We start from the raw sequence: 17,952 nt of genomic DNA on the forward strand, positions 1-17,952 counted from the left end.
TGGAGCAACAGCTTTTTAACACAGGTCTGACATAGTAAAGTAATAAATGAAACTATGACATTTTAATTCCTCAAATCCACAGGTAATATTTATATTCATTTCTATAATTACTACCTTGGTTTCTTCAATATAAAATTAACCCTTCTAGATATATTAACCATGCAAATAACATTGGCAAAATCCTTTTATTTAACTGAAGCTTAAAAACTAAACTCAATCTTTCCCTTTTCTCCTTTTTTTTTTTTTTTTTTTTAATGAGCACTCCAGTAGAAGCTAATAAACTCTCAGTACTCCATTAAGGAAATATATGCTCTCTTGCTGATTATTTTGATTCGCTGAAAATTGTCTCAGGGGTATACTTGCACTGATCGTATGCCTTGGTACTCATCGCTTCTACTTATAACAGAGTACAAATTTATTGCATTAGTCAACACAACATTTTAAATGTAGAAATTATACTCTGTCATTCCAACTGAGCTTCTTGTCTACCTTAACATCTATAAGAGCAAACACAAATGACATTCCTTCTCATTCCTAAAATCTCAAAGGAAGCAGGTTAAATTTATAGAGCAAGAGGGAAGATTTTAAATATTAAATGTTTAGAGTTCAGAGGCTATCTTAGTCATTAAGTCCAACACTCTCAGTTTTTAGCGTAGAAATTGAGGTCCATGAAGCTTAAGGGATATCTTTGTAGTAGAACCAGTACTAGTAGTTTTAGATGTTGATTTAATATTTTTAAATTATTCACTACAGAATAGTGACATTTCTCTTACTATTTGTTGACATCTTCTACTTATGTTTATAAATCTAATTACCTTGAATGTGCACACATGACATTTGTAAAACAGATCTTGAAAACTAATGAAATGAACCTAAAAAGATGAAATTGGGATTGTTTTAATAATTTTGTTATATGTCATTGTCTGATATAAATTTTGTCATTTCAAATTTTATTTCACACTGAAAATATTTTGTTTTTAAGATTATATCTTAATGCAAACTTTCAACATTATGGCTAAATTAGTAAGCAGTTCACTTTGCTAATTAATTCTTACTGTGAAAAATATTTTAAAATCATCTCTATTCCTGAGCATTTTACATATTTCATTTAAATATTATATATCCTTGACTAAATATTTGAGTATTAACTGACATAAACAATTTTTACTTCCAACGTCATTTTGACATTAGAATAAATAATAATTTTAGTAACGTCTGATTCCATCAACAATTTCCATTTCCATATGCTTTCTACTTACAAGTAAAGGATTGTCCTGTCCTATAAATGGTCCATTCAGGACTTTTATTTCTAATTAGAATATGTGAATAAATTCAAGTAACCCAAGAGTAAGTTATTCTTTTCTTTGCAGTTAGACAGAATGATGGAAGAAAAAGCACATATATGTGTTTTGGTGGGGGTTGGGGGAAGTTAAGGAGACACAGTTTTGGAAAGAGAAAAAGTGCACGTAAAAGACGACGAGAAGAAAGAGAAGGATAAAAATTAAGATTCCTTTATTTACATGTTCTTTACTTCAGATTAGATTACATTTTGAAAGATCCTTTGAATATATCAGTTCTTATTTCAAGACTATGGCAAGGGAGTCAAATATATTGAGAGACAGAGAGAGAGAGAGAAGAGAAAGAGAGAGAGAGAAAGACAATGTATACCAGAGGTTCCATAAATGAAATGGGAGGATAAAAAAACAGAAGAAGTCAAAAAGATGGAAAGGTCAGTAAAACCTAGGGAAGACAGGAAAGGCAAAAAAGAAGTAATTACTTTACCAAGTAAAGTAATTAGGTTGTTTGCTAGATAGGACCAACATGAATGAAACTTGCTAACCAGGTCTGGCTGAAGATTTTAAATTCAAAATTCTTGCCAGGTCTTAAATATTAGTAGACATAAGAAAAAAAAAGATAACTTATCTCAGTGAAAAAAGAATAATCCATCTTCAGGTTGGAATGTGGTATCATCTATTGTCAATACATTTGATTGTCATTAACTATCACCAGAAAAATAAGGGTCTACTAAAATTTATTTTTTTTCAATTCATCCAAATTCAAAGTAAAAATCATCATTTTTTTTCTTTTTAAAGTTCCAAAGTCTGCTTTCTAGTAAAATACTCTTTAATCATATTCCTTTCAATGATTTCTTATTCTTAATTCTTGAACATATCACAAAGAAGATTAACGCTTCCAGAACTGCAGTTTCAGCGAGACATTGTTCAATGATTTTGTTCACAAGGTAAAGTAAAACACATCAAAACCAATATTACTTTATTATTTTATCATTCAGAGTTTAGCCTGGTGAGCGTGATAAAGACATCAACAATAATATGAAGAATGGCTCCCTCCAGAAATTTCAACAGAGATCTGTTTACAAAGTCCAAATTTACTTGCCTGTTCAAATTACAGCATGGACAGCTCTCCAATGACCACTTTATTATTTACCCATTATATTTTCAACAGCTATACATTCCAGTGATCTTGGGAGTCAAAGACAGAGAAATAGAGTCTTTCATTTAAAGTTTAAAATCTGTCTTTGGAGAAATGATTCTTAGTGATAAGAGATTCAACATACCCCTTGGAGCCTGAAAAGGCCAGTTAATACTGACAATTTTTTATAGGAAATTCGCTAATACTACGGGTTATCCAACCTTCCTGGTAGAGGTATTCATATGAAGCAATTAGAAAATTGAAGCACAGAACTCTTCTCACCCAGAATCTTAGGAATACTAACATTCTGGCTATGTGGTGTAAAAGAGTGTAAAAGTAAAGAAATAAACAAGAGAGAAAACCAGGAATTGAGAGCTAAAAAGATGCTTTCAACTCACAACTCTCTAGGCAATAAGGTGGGCCCTGAAGGAGTTTGAAAAAGCAGGACCACAGAAGGTCATGTGCTTTCATATTCCCCACCGCCCAACATGCCCACATTTGCCTCATTTCTTTTTGACTATTCGTGTTTAAGGCTGGAGAGAACACAAATGGAGTGTGACTCAGCTTCAGTCACATCTGTCCTGTTCCTTAATTTATTTTTCTGTAAATGGATTACTTCCTAGAATGATTGTGAAATTCATTTGAAATTTTAAAAGTTTGTGAGGAGAACAAGTGAAAAGGTTTTAACAACAGGAAAAAGACAGAGGCAATGTTAATGTGCAAGAAGAAAAGTTTGTGGTTTCAAAGACTTAACTTTATATAATTTGGTAACAATTGTAAATAATGTCATAAAATGTGATGATATTTGCTAAAATATTGAAGTCCTAGAAACTGCACTATTTTTGTTGTTTTGTATTATTTTATAGTATATATACTTATCATATTAGAAAACTAATAAAATATAAACTTTTTTATTTTCCTGAATCAAAGTCTCATTCAGCAGGAATAATAATAATAATTTATTTCTTACTAGGCTAATAGATTATTTAGTAAATTACATGAAAGCATGTTTCATAGGGCCTAGAACATAATAGACACTCAGTGAATTTAACTTGAATATGCATTTACATGTGAGAAGTTTCAAAAAGGCCGAAGTACTATAAAAATACATATTATTGGTGTTGAATTATAAATGAATACATTTGCTGGAAAAAAGGTAGATTTACAGTAAATTTATAGTTACTACTTTATACAGTAATAACAATGACAAAGATTTCCCTCCTGGATGATAAAAGCTTTGATGCCACAAAAAAGACAGTGATTGGGAAAGTCAAAATTGTGTTGGTTACTCATCATTTTGACCTACACTGTACAATACGTTGTTAGAGATCAAAGTCCTTAAAATAAAACAATGCCCAACACCTCAGTTCAACTGAATCAAGTTGGCCATCATTCAGCCAATATAAAGCAGATAAGACTCTCTCCTTAGGGATTAACATCACAAATGTGATTATGTAATTTGATAGGTATATTCCTATAAGTTTTATTTTTTAAATACTCAATTTGGGCTGATCTATGGCATTATCAAAAAAGTAAATAACGTCTTTTTTTAAATGAAAAACTTTATCATCATTAATGACAGAAATGGTCCAACATTGTAATTTAGTTTGCATTCTAAATATATTAAATATAAATAATGAGAAAAATCTAATGGTTTTTCATTAATTTTAAACTTTGTTAAAAGTTCACTTTCTGCTACAGCTAAAGCTAAAAGGATGTTGTCACCAGATGACATGTATGTATAGGAAATCTGTCAAGCACTTGGGTGAAAAGCACACTGTAGGTAGCACTTTACAAATAAATCCTTTCCCTCCTTAGCTAAAATAGGCTACAGTAAATGCAATTTGAATATGATCTCAATTCAGGTGCGTTTTTCCAAGCTTATGGTCTCACAACAACAAAACACCCTGGTTAGTTTGGTGGAGACTCCATTCATTCATTATTCCTTGTTTGTCAATTAGCATTAGCTCAATGTGCTCTCAACAGGTGGGATAATAAATCTATGCGCTCCTCTTTCTACATTAACACTTCAGTTATTCCCGTCCATATCAAAGTTTTCCAATTTGTTTTATATTAAATTTGTTCCCTGGTATTTTATTGAAGTCCATGCCAGTTAAAACATTTTCAGATATCATTTTCTGATACATTATCATTTTCTGGTCTCTTTCAAATGAGTTACAATTGGCTATTTTTTCAGCGAAAGCTTTAATTTGTTATAATATTTTATCAAACAAATCCAGAATAGGTCATTACCTATTAAAACCTTCATATTTTTATTATATTTGTTGTGTAAAATTAACATATAATAGTGAGTATGTTTTAACTAAAGCTAGAAAATAGACCAGCTGAGAGAGAAAGCACCTGAAATAACAATAAGAGTAAAGCAAAGTTAATAGAAATTATCTGTATAAGTTTTGTGAATAAACTGTGGTCTTAAACAACAAAACACCCTGGTTAGTTTGGTGGAGGACTTCATTCATTCATTATTCCTTGTTTGTCAATTAGCATTAGCACAATGTGCTTTTCAGAAGCCATATAAGCTATATATACATTTCCTCTGTCCTTATCTTATGAGCAATTATTTACAAAGGTGGTATCATAGGGAATTACTGCTGCAATATTGACTGATAGTAGTGTAATGAGAAGAAGCATTCATTTTTCTTGAATATTTATACTATGTCCAGAATAAATATCACACTTACATTTTCAACCACCTTATCACTAGATTGTCCTGGAACTGACAATCCAAAAATACTATTAGTTCAGTGTATTTAATCAGATATGAAATTAAATTGAAATGAAACATAATCTATTAAAATTTTTATTTGTGGAATAATTAATAACACTGAAGATTTTTTCAGTTGTGGCTGAGAACACTGAAACACAATTAACAAAAGTATGTATAAAATTTAGTTTCTTCATTTAATTTTAAAATGCACAGTTTATAAGATTATACACACATTATACCCAAGTTTTATAAAAATCTAGCCATTCAGAATTTTGGCAACAAAGTCAGCAAACAACTGCTTGCTTCCATTATGCTTGTAAGAGGCAATTTGAGAATATACTCCCCAGGAATTAAATTTTGTGAATAAACATTTTAGCTAATTGCATTATTGTTCTCAGAACACTGAAGGCAGCAGTAAACCAAACCAAGCAATCCAATTTCTTTATTTCTTTTCTTAAAGCAATTAAATTCTCTTCCACAAACACATTTTAGAAATCAAGGAAAAACTACATGTATTGTATACTGGATGGATAGGGAAGATATGTAATTTTTTAATATATATATTTAAGTATAAAATTTGTGCTGTTTTAAAGAAGAAAAAGTTCAGTATTCAATGGTTTGTGTAAAAGTTCAGTGAGGGGAGCCTGTCATTTGAACTTTTCATCAGTGCTCAGGGCACTGCATTTTGGGAACAGTGCGAAGAATACTATCTGTTCAAATATACTATCCGTTCAAAGTATACTAACAATGAATGGCTATCCGATCCAGCCATCCATTTCAGATTTTTATCTGATCATTTAATCCCATCTTTAATGTATGTCTTACACTCTTTAGAGATCTTATTATTTAATAAAACAATATCACAATAATACCTGTATATTTAGGTCTCTACTAAATACATAATAATATAAAAAGAGTTCTCCTAATATGTCCTTAAATTTCCTCTTGTTTGCTTCCTAATCCAATACTCTATCACTCAGGAAAATTATATTTTCTCCAAAACAGATTATTCATTATTTTATAATAAATAATATGGTCTTACCATGACCATACTCTTAGAAAGCCCATTCTAAGAGTTCTCCACTAATAAGATCCTTTTCATATGCTATGAAATCTGCAAAGTTTTCACAAAGAATTTTATTAAGAATTAATTACTCTCGGCCGGGCGCGGTGGCTCAAGCCTGTAATCCCAGCACTTTGGGAGGCCGAGACGGGCGGATCACGAGGTCAGGAGATCGAGACCATCCTGGCTAACACGGTGAAACCCCGTCTCTACTAAAAAATACAAAAAACTAGCCGGGCGAGGTGGCGGGCGCCTGTAGTCCCAGCTACTCGGGAGGCTGAGGCAGGAGAATGGTCTAAACCCAGGAGGCGGAGCTTGCAGTGAGCTGAGATCCGGCCACTGCACCCCAGCCTGGGCGACAGAGCAAGACACTGTCTCAAAAAAAAAAAAAAAAAAAAAAAAAAAAAAAAGAATTAATTACTCTCTATTCCTCATGTTCCTATTAGAGTACTTGTCATATTATCATACAGCTAGCAGTACATGTTTCTGTATCCCCAACTAGACTTTCAGTTTTCTCCAGATGGTATGACATTATTACTCCAGAACACAGCCGAGGTCTTATGCACACCAGACGCTAATACAATATGCACTAAATAAATGATTTATTTTAAAGTAAATTCAAATTAACATATTTTATTCTTCATTCCTCTTCAAGGGTTATGATGACATTAATTAGCGTTTGAAACATGGTACTTAATGTTCTGCATTACACCAATATAAGTAAAAGTGATATGTTTAATGTTTCCTTTTCTTGTAAGCATATAAGCTTGAAAATTTTAAAAATGTATATTCACCCTGAAAAAAAATTGAAAATTTATAATAAAGCCTGTGTTTCATAATTAAGTAAAGGCTCTAAATTATTACTGACATTTTAAATTCTGAAAAAAATTTAAAAATGTAATGCTCAATAAAATTCCATTATACTAAAAAATGAGGATATGAATTTACATTTACTCATGTCCTTGCTTAATCTAAATTTTTTTAAAATATTAAGCTTTTGAAAACCAATACCAAAATTAATGATTCTATAATACTTAAGCTACTGGATTACTTAGTGCATTTCTGTCAAGCACTAAAACTTTTTCTTTAAGTATTTTTTAAGGTCTTTAAAAATGTACATATCTTTGACTTCTCACAAGAGTATACAAAACACAGAGGCCAACTAACTTTTTCTTCTCAATGACCCAGGCTCATCACAGAATTGCAACATCTTATTTTTTTAGTTCACGGAGGTTATTTGTGAATAATAGAGTGCTGTTCTTGCTAATTGGACAAGTGAGAATACTACAATCCAGGGAGATCGTGTAGTGTGCCCTGGGTCGCAGAGCAAGTTAATGGCAAAACCAGGCTTAGAATGGAGAGAATCTTATTCAGGGTTCTTCCCAATAGGAACCACATTTGAAAATTGTGTATAACTCAGCGGCTCTTAGATACATAGAGAAACTTTGCTGTGACATATAAGGGATATAGCCAGCTATATTTAATAATTTTATGATGATTTTTAGTGTTTATTGGGTTCCTATACCTAATATCCAATGTCAGAATCATGTTTTGTTGTATTTCCATTGTTTCATAATTTGGTGTATTTAATCAGAGAGGTTTTGTATACTAGATGACCAAATATGTTAGAATACATTTGTAAATATTTTCTCATGAGACTCTGTTCTTTCTTTCTCTTTTTTTTTTTTTTTTTTTTTTTTCCTGAGACGGAGTTTTGCTCTGTGGCCAGTCTGGAGTGCGGAGGCGAGATCTGGGCTCACTGCAACCTCCGCCTCCCGGGTTTACGCCATTCTCCTGCCTCAGCCTACCAAGTAGCTGGGACTACAGGCGCCCGCCACCACGCCTGACGAATTTTTGTATTCTTAGTAGAGAAGGGGTTTCACCATGTTGGCCAGGATGGTGTCGATCTCCTAAGCTCCTGATCCGCCCGCCTCAGCCTCCCAAAGTGCTGGGATTACAGGCGTGAGCCACCACGCCCACGCATGAGACTCTTTTGTACGTAAAAAGAAACCATTTATCAACGTAAATTCTGAAGGGCACTAGACATGAGCTTTAATTAGAATAAAACAGCTGAATATTCATTCACTACGGAAAACAGTTAAGTCTTATTTATATGGTCAATCGTTTTGGCATCATCTACGATAGGAAACAAGACAAAATTCATAGAGAAAAGACAAAAATATCAAGGAAGGAAAATATCATAAAAGTAGCATTTTGGCCGGGTGCGGTGGCTCAAGCCTGTAATCCCAGCGCTTTGGGAGGCCAAGGAGGGTGCAACGCGAGGTCAGGAGATCGAGACCATCCTCGCTAACACGGTGAAACCCCATCTCTACTAAAAAATACAAAAAAAATTAGCCGGGAGAGGTGGCGGGCGCCTGTAGTCCCAGCTACTCCGGAGGCTGAGGCAGGAGAATGGAGTGAACCCGGGAGGCGGAGCTTGCAGTGAGCCGAGATCGCGCCACTGCACTCCAGCCTGGGTAACAGAGCAAGACTCCATCTCAAAAAAAAAAAAAAAAAAAAAAAAAAAAAAAAAAAAAAGTAGCATTTTCAGTTGGATTATTGTCTTACCTAAATCTAAACATCAATAAAAGCAGGTCTTGCCATAGTCATACTAGAGTTAAAAAAAAAATTGACAAAATCCAGTGTTTGAAGAAGATAAAAGTTTCTGCATACCAACAATTTATATAATAAAAATGGCACCATAAATAGAAATAAATAGAAACTAGAACAAAATAGGTAACAGAAACGAAATTTAGAAATAATAATTTAAAAAATCAATAGATAAACTTACTATATGACCAGCAATCCCACACTTGGGTATTTAACCTAGAGTGATGAAAACTTACGCACACATACATGCAGACTCACACACGTTGCAAATGAATGTTCATAACAACTTTGATATGGTTTGGATGTTTGTCCCCTCCAAGCATCATGCTGAAATGTAATCCCTAATGTCAGAGATGTAGCCTGGTATGAGTTGATTGGGTCATGGAGGTGAATCCGTCATGAACGGCTTAGTACCCTTCTTGATAAGGAGTGAGTCCTCACGCTGAGCTCATGTGAGATCTGGTTTTTTAAGAGAGTGTGACACCATCCCCACCTGTCTCTTGCTTTCTCTCTGGCCATGAGCTACATCGGGCCCTCTTTGCCTTCTGCCATGATCGTAAGCTCCCTGAGGCCCCCAACAGGAACAGATGCTGGTACCATGCTTCCTGTGCAGTCTAGAGAACTATGAGCCACAATAAATCTTTTTCTCTTTATAAATTGCCTTGCCTCTAGCATTATTTTATAGCAGTACCAACGAACGAACACAATCTTTTATTATCACTACAAATTAGAAATAACTCGTGTTTTTCAATAGGTAGATAAATGAACTGCGATACATCTATACAATAAAATACCATTCAGCAATAAAAACAGGAATGAATTATTGGGGCACTCAACAACAAGGATGAACCTCAAAGGTATTATGCTGAGAAAAAGAAGTCAATCTCACAAGGCTACACACTATATGGTACATAGGAATGGAGAACAGACCGTGGTTGCTGGGAATTTAGGGGCAGAGGCAGAGTGTTTGACTACACAGGAGCAGCACTAGGAAATTTTTAGATGATAAAACTGCTTTGTATCCTAAATGTGAAAATTACACAATTCTATACAGGTTTTCCATTTCATAGAATTTTCAACAGAAAACAAAGCATACAAACAAAAAAACTATATGCATAAATATAGATGGAAAGGCAACAGTTGTGGTTGCATAGGTATCTATATTTGTTAATTCATCAAATATTTACAATAAGTAATTTTAAATGTATGTTGTCAAAAAATTTTAATGTATATTGTCAACTGAAAGAGAACAATGAACAAATCTCCCTCCCGCAAGAAAACAAAAAGTCAATAGCTAATAATGCACTGTTTACAACACAAAACACCAATCTATAAATATTTATAGCTCAGAACAGACCTCACTCTATTCAACATAGCATCCCTGATTCAGGCAGAAATAAGCAGCCTTTTTTGGACCATCATAATATTTGTTCAATGATGTGGGTTAGACACAGCAGGGGACATTTTAAGATAAATAATATCTGGTCAAGACAAGGATCAGAATACAAAATTTTGACTGGGCTACTCTACTGCTAGTTCAGGGTTTAGCCGTAAAAATAAGAAAAAACAGAGTTAACATAACAATGAGTATGTACTCACTTTATAACATAAAAATTTAATAATAAACATTTATTTTAAAATAACTAAATTTTAAAATTAGTTATTATTAAATTTAATGTAAGTTTTAACAGATTTAGTGAGAAAAGCTATACACACCAAAAATACTGATCCAAGAAATTGGTTATAATCTTTTGTAAAATTCTGTTAAAAATGAATTTTATTTTTGTTTTGGTGGGGAAAAAAAAAAGTATTATTGTTGTTTTGTATACACTCCATTTGCCGTTCATGGCTTCACAGCCCGCTCTGTGGATTAAGTAGTAGCTGACAACTTTTGCTTTGCTCAACTGACTGGCAGCTATCATTCGAATACCAGACTTATCTTTATGCAGATTTCTAAAGGTCACCATTTATGCATGTAAATTCTGAAGGGCACTAACTATGTACAGCTGACAGATTCTGACAGCCACGATATCTCCAAGAGTGGAATAAGCAGGAATGCCTGTCTGAATAATTAATGTGCTTTTACCCTGCCCATAGCCAGTTTTTACATCCCGCACATTCTGACTGTGGTTTTGAAATTAATTAGAAAACATAATCTCATAGCAAACTAAAACTTCCTTTTTAAATTTCTACCAAAAAAGGGGTAAAAAAATGAGACAATTAAAGGCCTTCAGTTTAAAGTGTTAAATTTATAGAAATCACTCCTACCCAGAGATGAAAATTAACATCTAGTTCTGGATATTATTTCTGGAAAAAAACAGACATTACTGTTTCTGTGAAGACATTACATCGTTACTGTATAAAAAGCGTATAAAAGCAAATAAGCAAAGAATTCTGCTCCCTACACTGCTCAATAAATGGCCCCATCACAAACAATGTTGCCACTTTCAAACCTGAGACTGATTCCTGATTTCAACTTTTCTCTCACTACTCAAATGCAATCAGTCACTAAGATCTATCAGTGAGCCTTCTAAATAGTCTTAAATGTGTCACTCCCTGTCCATCCCCATTGTTGTTGTGTTAAACTGGATCTTTCTCATACCTCACCTGAGTTATTACAAATATTTCCTGGGTAATCCACCTGCCTCCAGTCACATGATCATGCATGCTGCTTCCAGAGTTATCTTTCTAATATACAAATCCATAAGCAAAGCCAATGGTGCAATATAAAAGACACACAAAAACAGAAATTAAAAGGATGCTATAAAGAGGAAATATTTAGAATACATAAAATAATGGAAGGAGGCAATAAACAAAGTTTGTGTAATGTGGTAATATATGCTCTGGAGAAAAAATAAGGCAGGAGATGGGGAGAGGGTACTCCCAAACAGTTTCCATTTTAAATGGGAATGTGCAGGGAAGGCTGCCATGAGAAGAGAATACCTGAAGTCTAGGAAACAAGCCATGCGAATAACTGGGGAGACTGATCAGTAGAAAGGCCCAGGACATTCAACCCTAGGTATATATCCAAGAGAAATAAATACATACACCTACACAAAAACTTGTACAGAAATCTCCAAAGCAACGTTATTCATAAGAGCTTAAACATTTCAAAAAGTCCATCAACTAATATTAGGTGAAATATCAGCTGCCATTTTCTTATTGTTGCCTTGGTCATGTATTAATAAAATAATCTTCATTTTTCCAATTTTGACGTTAGGGCTACATAAAAGCAATTTTCTAGATCTGAAGACTAGTTTAGTTAAAAATCATAGAATTCCATAGATGCACTTAACCAAATTCATGCAACGTGAGTACAGTAAAATACCCTTTCAAACAACCACCACCATCAAAATCCCAATGAGTAGCCACTTGAATACTTTTGAACACTCTGGGGGCATCTAGGATAGATGCTTAATTTTCTATCCTAGATGCCCCCAGAGTGTTCAAAAGTATTCAGGGGGATGTTGGAATAAAATTTCAGAACATCTCCTCATGTTTATTTTCTTTATGAAAAATCAGACAGCATTACGACTTAATAATATTTAATTTAATGACTGTCACAGGTCCCAAATATGAAGTTTCTGGAGAAATCATAGGGATTGTTGCCATGTTAAATGTCTGGCAAGTTTGTTTTCTAATATATTAATTGAGATCTAATTCATATACCATAAATTCACCATTTCAAAGTATACAAATAGAGAACCTTGGCATAGTGTTTATCCTTTCTTTGCTTCACTTTCCTCACCTGCATAATTGAGTTAACAATACGATCTACCACACAGTATTTAGAATAGAACAATGCATATCTTAAGGACTACGTAAATTTTTGTAAAATACGCTACAGTTTTTTGAGCTTCCAAAGGAAAGACATGCCGGAGAAGGTCCATTTTGCACAGGAAATGACCTCTTTGAATGTATTTAACACACAAATCCTTGGAGTAATTCTTTAATTCTCTATCTCACACATTACACATCCATCAGTATATTCTGTCTGACCACTTCTAAACACCTCTTAGGCTACTACCTTTATCCAAATCACAATCCTCTTCTGCGTGGATAATTACATCACCCTCCTTTTTTCTTTCCTTGCTCCACTGTTGTCACAGACAGCAACTGGAGACCTGATCCATCTTCAACCTTCTTTGCTCTCCAGTTGCCCTGGCTTCATTGCTGTTTGTGGAACACACTAGGCCACTCCACCTAAGACCATGGGCCTTTCCATCAACTAAAAAATTGATAAACAAAATGTGGTGTATATCCATATAATGGAATATTATTCAGCCATAAAAGAAATGAAGTAATGATTCCTGTTACAATAAGGGTGAAACGTGCAAACATTATGCTAACTGAAAAAGACAGACAGGAAAGGCCAAACATGATCATTTTTATATGGTAGACCCTCAGTGAAAGTATGTTAGTGGTTGTCAGACGGTGGGGCAAGAGTGGAATGAAAAGTAACTGCTAATGGATACAAGGTTTCCTTTTGGGGAAATAAAAATATTCTGAAATTAGAGAGCAGTGATAGCTGCACAACTGTGAATACAGTAAAAGAAAAAAACAAAAAAACAGTGAATTGTATACTTTGAAATGGTGAATTTATGGTATATGAATTAGATCTCAATTAATATATTAGAAAACAAACCTGCCAAACATTTAACATGGCAACAATCCCTATGATTTCTCCAGAAACTTCATATTTGGGACCTGTGACAGTCATTAAATTAAATATTATTAAGTCGTAATGCTGTCTGATTTTTCATAAAGAAAATAAACATGAGGAGATGTTCTGAAATTTTATTCCAACATCCCCCTGAATACTTTTGAACACTCTGGGGGCATCTAGGATAGAAAATTAAGCTTTTGTAAGGCAAACATGATACTTCACGGACTGTTCCAGGTCTACTTCACCTGACTCCTCTCCTAACCCTGTCTTACCACATATGCAATCTTTCAGCTGCAATGGAAGCAGCAATCTTTCAATGGCCATCCCTTGCTCTTTCACAAACTAGTGTGTGGGCCTGGAATGTATAACCTCACCTTCCCTGTCACAACAACTCCTCCGTGAATTTCACAGCTTCTCTGAAAGTTTCGGAGCCTCCAGCAGAAGTGAACTGCTCCCACCTTTCTTTCTTTAGCAGTCTGTCAGGAACTCCTTCAAAATGTGCACACTAGTATCTGCAGTGCTTCATCTTTTTCACCAGTTTTTAATATGTCCACAGCAAACATATCTAAGTTTGCTTGGATTATTTTTTTTAAAAAGGATGATTGCCTGAGTGTGTTTTATATATTGATTTATTTCACCAGCGTTAAGTACTAAATAAACTATTACATATCCAACATAGTAAAAGAATGTCTGCCAAATTTAGTTGTTAATATATAAATAAGCTAATAAATACGAATGAAAGACAGTCAATCACATCTATTCTGAAAGAAGGAAATAATATTAATTGTTCGCAAATGTGATTGAGTGTGAAGAAGAAAACACTGACAAGAAATTCCAAATGAAAGAAATTCAATCATATCTCTTCTGTGAAAGAGGAACAACATTGCTTGCATATAGAAATAAATACGGGGAAGAAAACAATGACAAAGTAAGGCAAAAATACTTAAAAGACAAAACATCAAATGGAAAATGTAGTGCATACAAAGGCAGGTGCAATAGTTTTACAATTTAAAGTCATGCATTACTCTTAGAGTTCAGAAAAAAGTACGGAATATTTGAAAATAGATGATAGCAATTAAAGTACATATCAATTATGTCAATAATTCAAAATAAAATGAACTTAAATCATTTTAATATGAAGAACAATAGGAAAGTTGATATCAAAATGAAATGAACTTAAATGATTTTAATATGAAGAACAATAAGCAAGTTGATATTTCAAATTTTAGGCTATGTATTTATAATAATGTACATGCTAAACTTTACAAAGTAACTTTATAAAAATTACTTTCAGTAACTTCAAGAAAAGAGGAATTTCTCATTGTGCTGTTGATTGATTAATATGCGGGCCTGTTTTGCCTTCTATGATTTTCTGGGGAAAATGTAAATATGGATATTGACATAAAGTTACACCGTTTGAAATATTTTATACTGGACTTCATAAACATATTTCTGATAATTAACAACATAATTTTTGAAAGTAATTTGCTTAATATTAAACATCTGGTTGCTACCAAATGAATATATTTTATTACCTAATATTTATATTCAACATTATGAATATGTAATTGAAAACGGAATGAATTAAACAAAAATGACTTTATCACATTGTGTTAGTGTACATGCAGCAACTGAAAAAAAACTCAGTATGGTTATTCTGCATTAGTTAAGAAAGTAATAAAACATATGTGCCTTTCCAAAAAGGTGGAGACCTACTAAAACTATTATTTTTAGCTCATTTATTTTTCATATAGCTGGAGTATATTTCCTCACAACAGCAATATTTTTAATTAGATCACTTATAATTTGTTCACAAGAAATATGATTTTTGGAAAATGTATAACAAGAAATGGCAATTTGTTTTCCAAAAATATGTAAGATTCCATTTTAGTAACACATTACAAATATGCTGACGTTTCAATATGGTAAAGACTCATAAAATAATATACTAACTTGAATGTAAATATTTTAAAATAAATTTTGAAATTATATGGTTGGCAATAATAATCTACTGATTACCTTAATTTGCTCTTCAATTGCTAAAAATCCATGGTTTTTTCCTCCGATTTATCAAATTAAACATTTCTGAAAAAAAAGAAAAAAATATTTAATTTCATGATGAGAAAAAATAAATACTCTGTGTTATGGTTACAGTTGTAGAACTATTTGAATATTTCTTGTTGGTTGCCAAGTTTATTATTTCCCACAATGCCTGAGGTCTCACAGCAGAACTATGGTATGTAGAGGAAATTTAGGACACAGATGACACATCTTCTTATACTATCTAGTTTATTATAAGGTTTACTGGGAAAATTGATGGATTTGATAGTCAAGATTTTTTTCTAATTAAAAGAATATAACATTTTTAATATAAGTTTTGCTATTTCCAAGATATATCCTTATTTCTTGCCATAGGCTCTTCTAGCTAAGATACTGGGATGAGTCTTATCACTTTTGCCATTAGATAACAGGCATAGAAAACAAACTGAGAAGCACCTTAGCACATCTAATCATACACACACACATACGCACACCCTTATTTGTGTATACAGACACAAATACTGTAATCTATTTATTTGCAGTAATCTAAATAAATTTGGATTTTAAAAAATAGAAAGAAATATACAAATAATCAAAGATTTATAGAGGTATTTGAGTTTTTGTTTTCTTTAAATTACTGTATGTTTTTATTTTAGTAAACAAGTAGTAAGACAGACTTTTTACACCCAAAAAATAGTATTGTCCTTCAAAGTATTTTCTTTAGATATTTAATATTTTCTAATGGTTTTGTAACTGGCCATATCCATTTTTGAATGTTCCAATAGGTCTATTTAAAGAGCTTTACAAAAAGCTCTTTAGTTTTAGTTACTAGTTTTAGTTACCATACAAAGAGCTTTACATAAAGCTCTTTAGTTTTAGTTACTAGTTTTAGTTACCATACAAAGAGCTTTACACAAAGCTCTTTTGTTTAAGTTACTAGCTTTAGTTACCATACAAAGAGCTTTACACAAAGCTCTTTAGTTTTAGTTACTAGTTTTAGTTACCTTACAAAGAGCTTTACACAAAGCTCTTCAGTTTTAGTTACTAGTTTTAGTTACCTTACAAAGAGCTTTACACAAAGCTCTTTAGTTTTAGTTACTAGTTTTACTTACCATACAAAGAGCTTTACACACAGCTTTACACAAAGCTCTTTGTATTAGTTAGTTATTATTATATTTAGTATTTATTTATGCTATTAGTGGTAGTATGCAATCAGGAGGTTAAGTAACTATATATATGATAAACAGTGACAAAATCCATTATCTATTCTAAAATTTTGTCCCCAAACGGATAAAGAATGAGATACAGGGCAGAAAGTCAATAGCATAAAATTAAAGTTGAGCTCTACTTTACCAAATCACTATTGATTAAAATAAGATATGCTATGATATAAAATGAAAACAAATTAGTGAAAGCTATTCACTGATAAAAGCATTACATTTTGTTCAGGGACTTAAAAAATATTAAAGCAATGAAACTCACTGTCTTTTTGGAGTGAGTGTCCATTTGTATTTGCCCAATCAGTGAGGTTTTTGTACCACAAGAACAATTAAAGATCATACTTGAATGCCACACTTGACTGCTTGGACAGGAAAAACAAATTTTTAATCAACTGCTTAAATTTCACTGGACGATCATTCTAGCATGCTCTCTCAATAATTACTGGCTGTCACTTTTTTTCCCTGGTTTTTGAAGAACTGGCATATCTCATCTTCAAATGTTCTACATATCTAAACAATCATGGGTTGTTCTCTACAGGTTTGCCTACAATACTATCACCTTTAATATCTTTTATTGTTTTGTTCCCATCTGGGAAATACATTCTGACATCCAAGCATGACTAATTTCACAAAGTTCTCCCTAATACTACCAAACCTACTCCACCACAGACAAAACTAATCTTATCTTCCCTGACACTCCTATACCTCTTTGTACATTTCTCTATTTTGCTGAAAGCTACACTATAGTATGAATTGCTAGAGAACAGAGACTGTGGCTTCTTCAATCTGTATTACTCCTCCCTAAAGAACTAAACACCTAACAGCGCCACAAAATGCTGACTGGGTAAACAAAACATTTCCATTTCTTAATTGAACACACACGCGCACACACACATACACACACACACACACACACAGAAACTTGTTTATTGGAAACTGTATTGGTTGAACATAAATTAAGACCAAAAACAAAAGTACACTCTTATATGTGTCTTTGAATTTGTTTGTATAGCTACCTTTATAGGTTCATTTTCTTTTTATAGGTAAGGACAGAGAATCTTCCATTTACAGTTTGGTTATTCAACATCTCAGTGCCTCTCTCAATTACAGCCACTTATGGCACTTGAGAGTCAGCAGACAGCTCCGACCAAGGACAAGCTTACATAGAGCCACTTAGCCTGCTAATGAGAAG

The 17,952-nt window shown here is 33.0% G+C and overlaps 1 protein-coding gene across 45 annotated transcripts in view; it reads right to left on the minus strand.

Moving 5' to 3' along the window:
- Nucleotides 1-17,952, minus strand: part of ADGRL3 (adhesion G protein-coupled receptor L3) — an 857,692-nt gene that overhangs the window by 664,014 nt on the left and 175,726 nt on the right. For all 45 annotated transcript variants that reach the window (XM_074039933.1, XM_074039928.1, XM_065545138.2 and 42 more), the window contains exon 2: nt 15,520-15,585. The gene's annotated coding sequence lies outside the window, so the exon portion shown is untranslated. The remainder of the gene's footprint in view (nt 1-15,519; nt 15,586-17,952) is intronic.

The sequence above is a fragment of the Macaca fascicularis genome, chromosome 5, assembly GCF_037993035.2.
Source record: "Macaca fascicularis isolate 582-1 chromosome 5, T2T-MFA8v1.1".
In the NCBI taxonomy this organism is placed as follows: domain Eukaryota; kingdom Metazoa; phylum Chordata; class Mammalia; order Primates; family Cercopithecidae; genus Macaca; species Macaca fascicularis.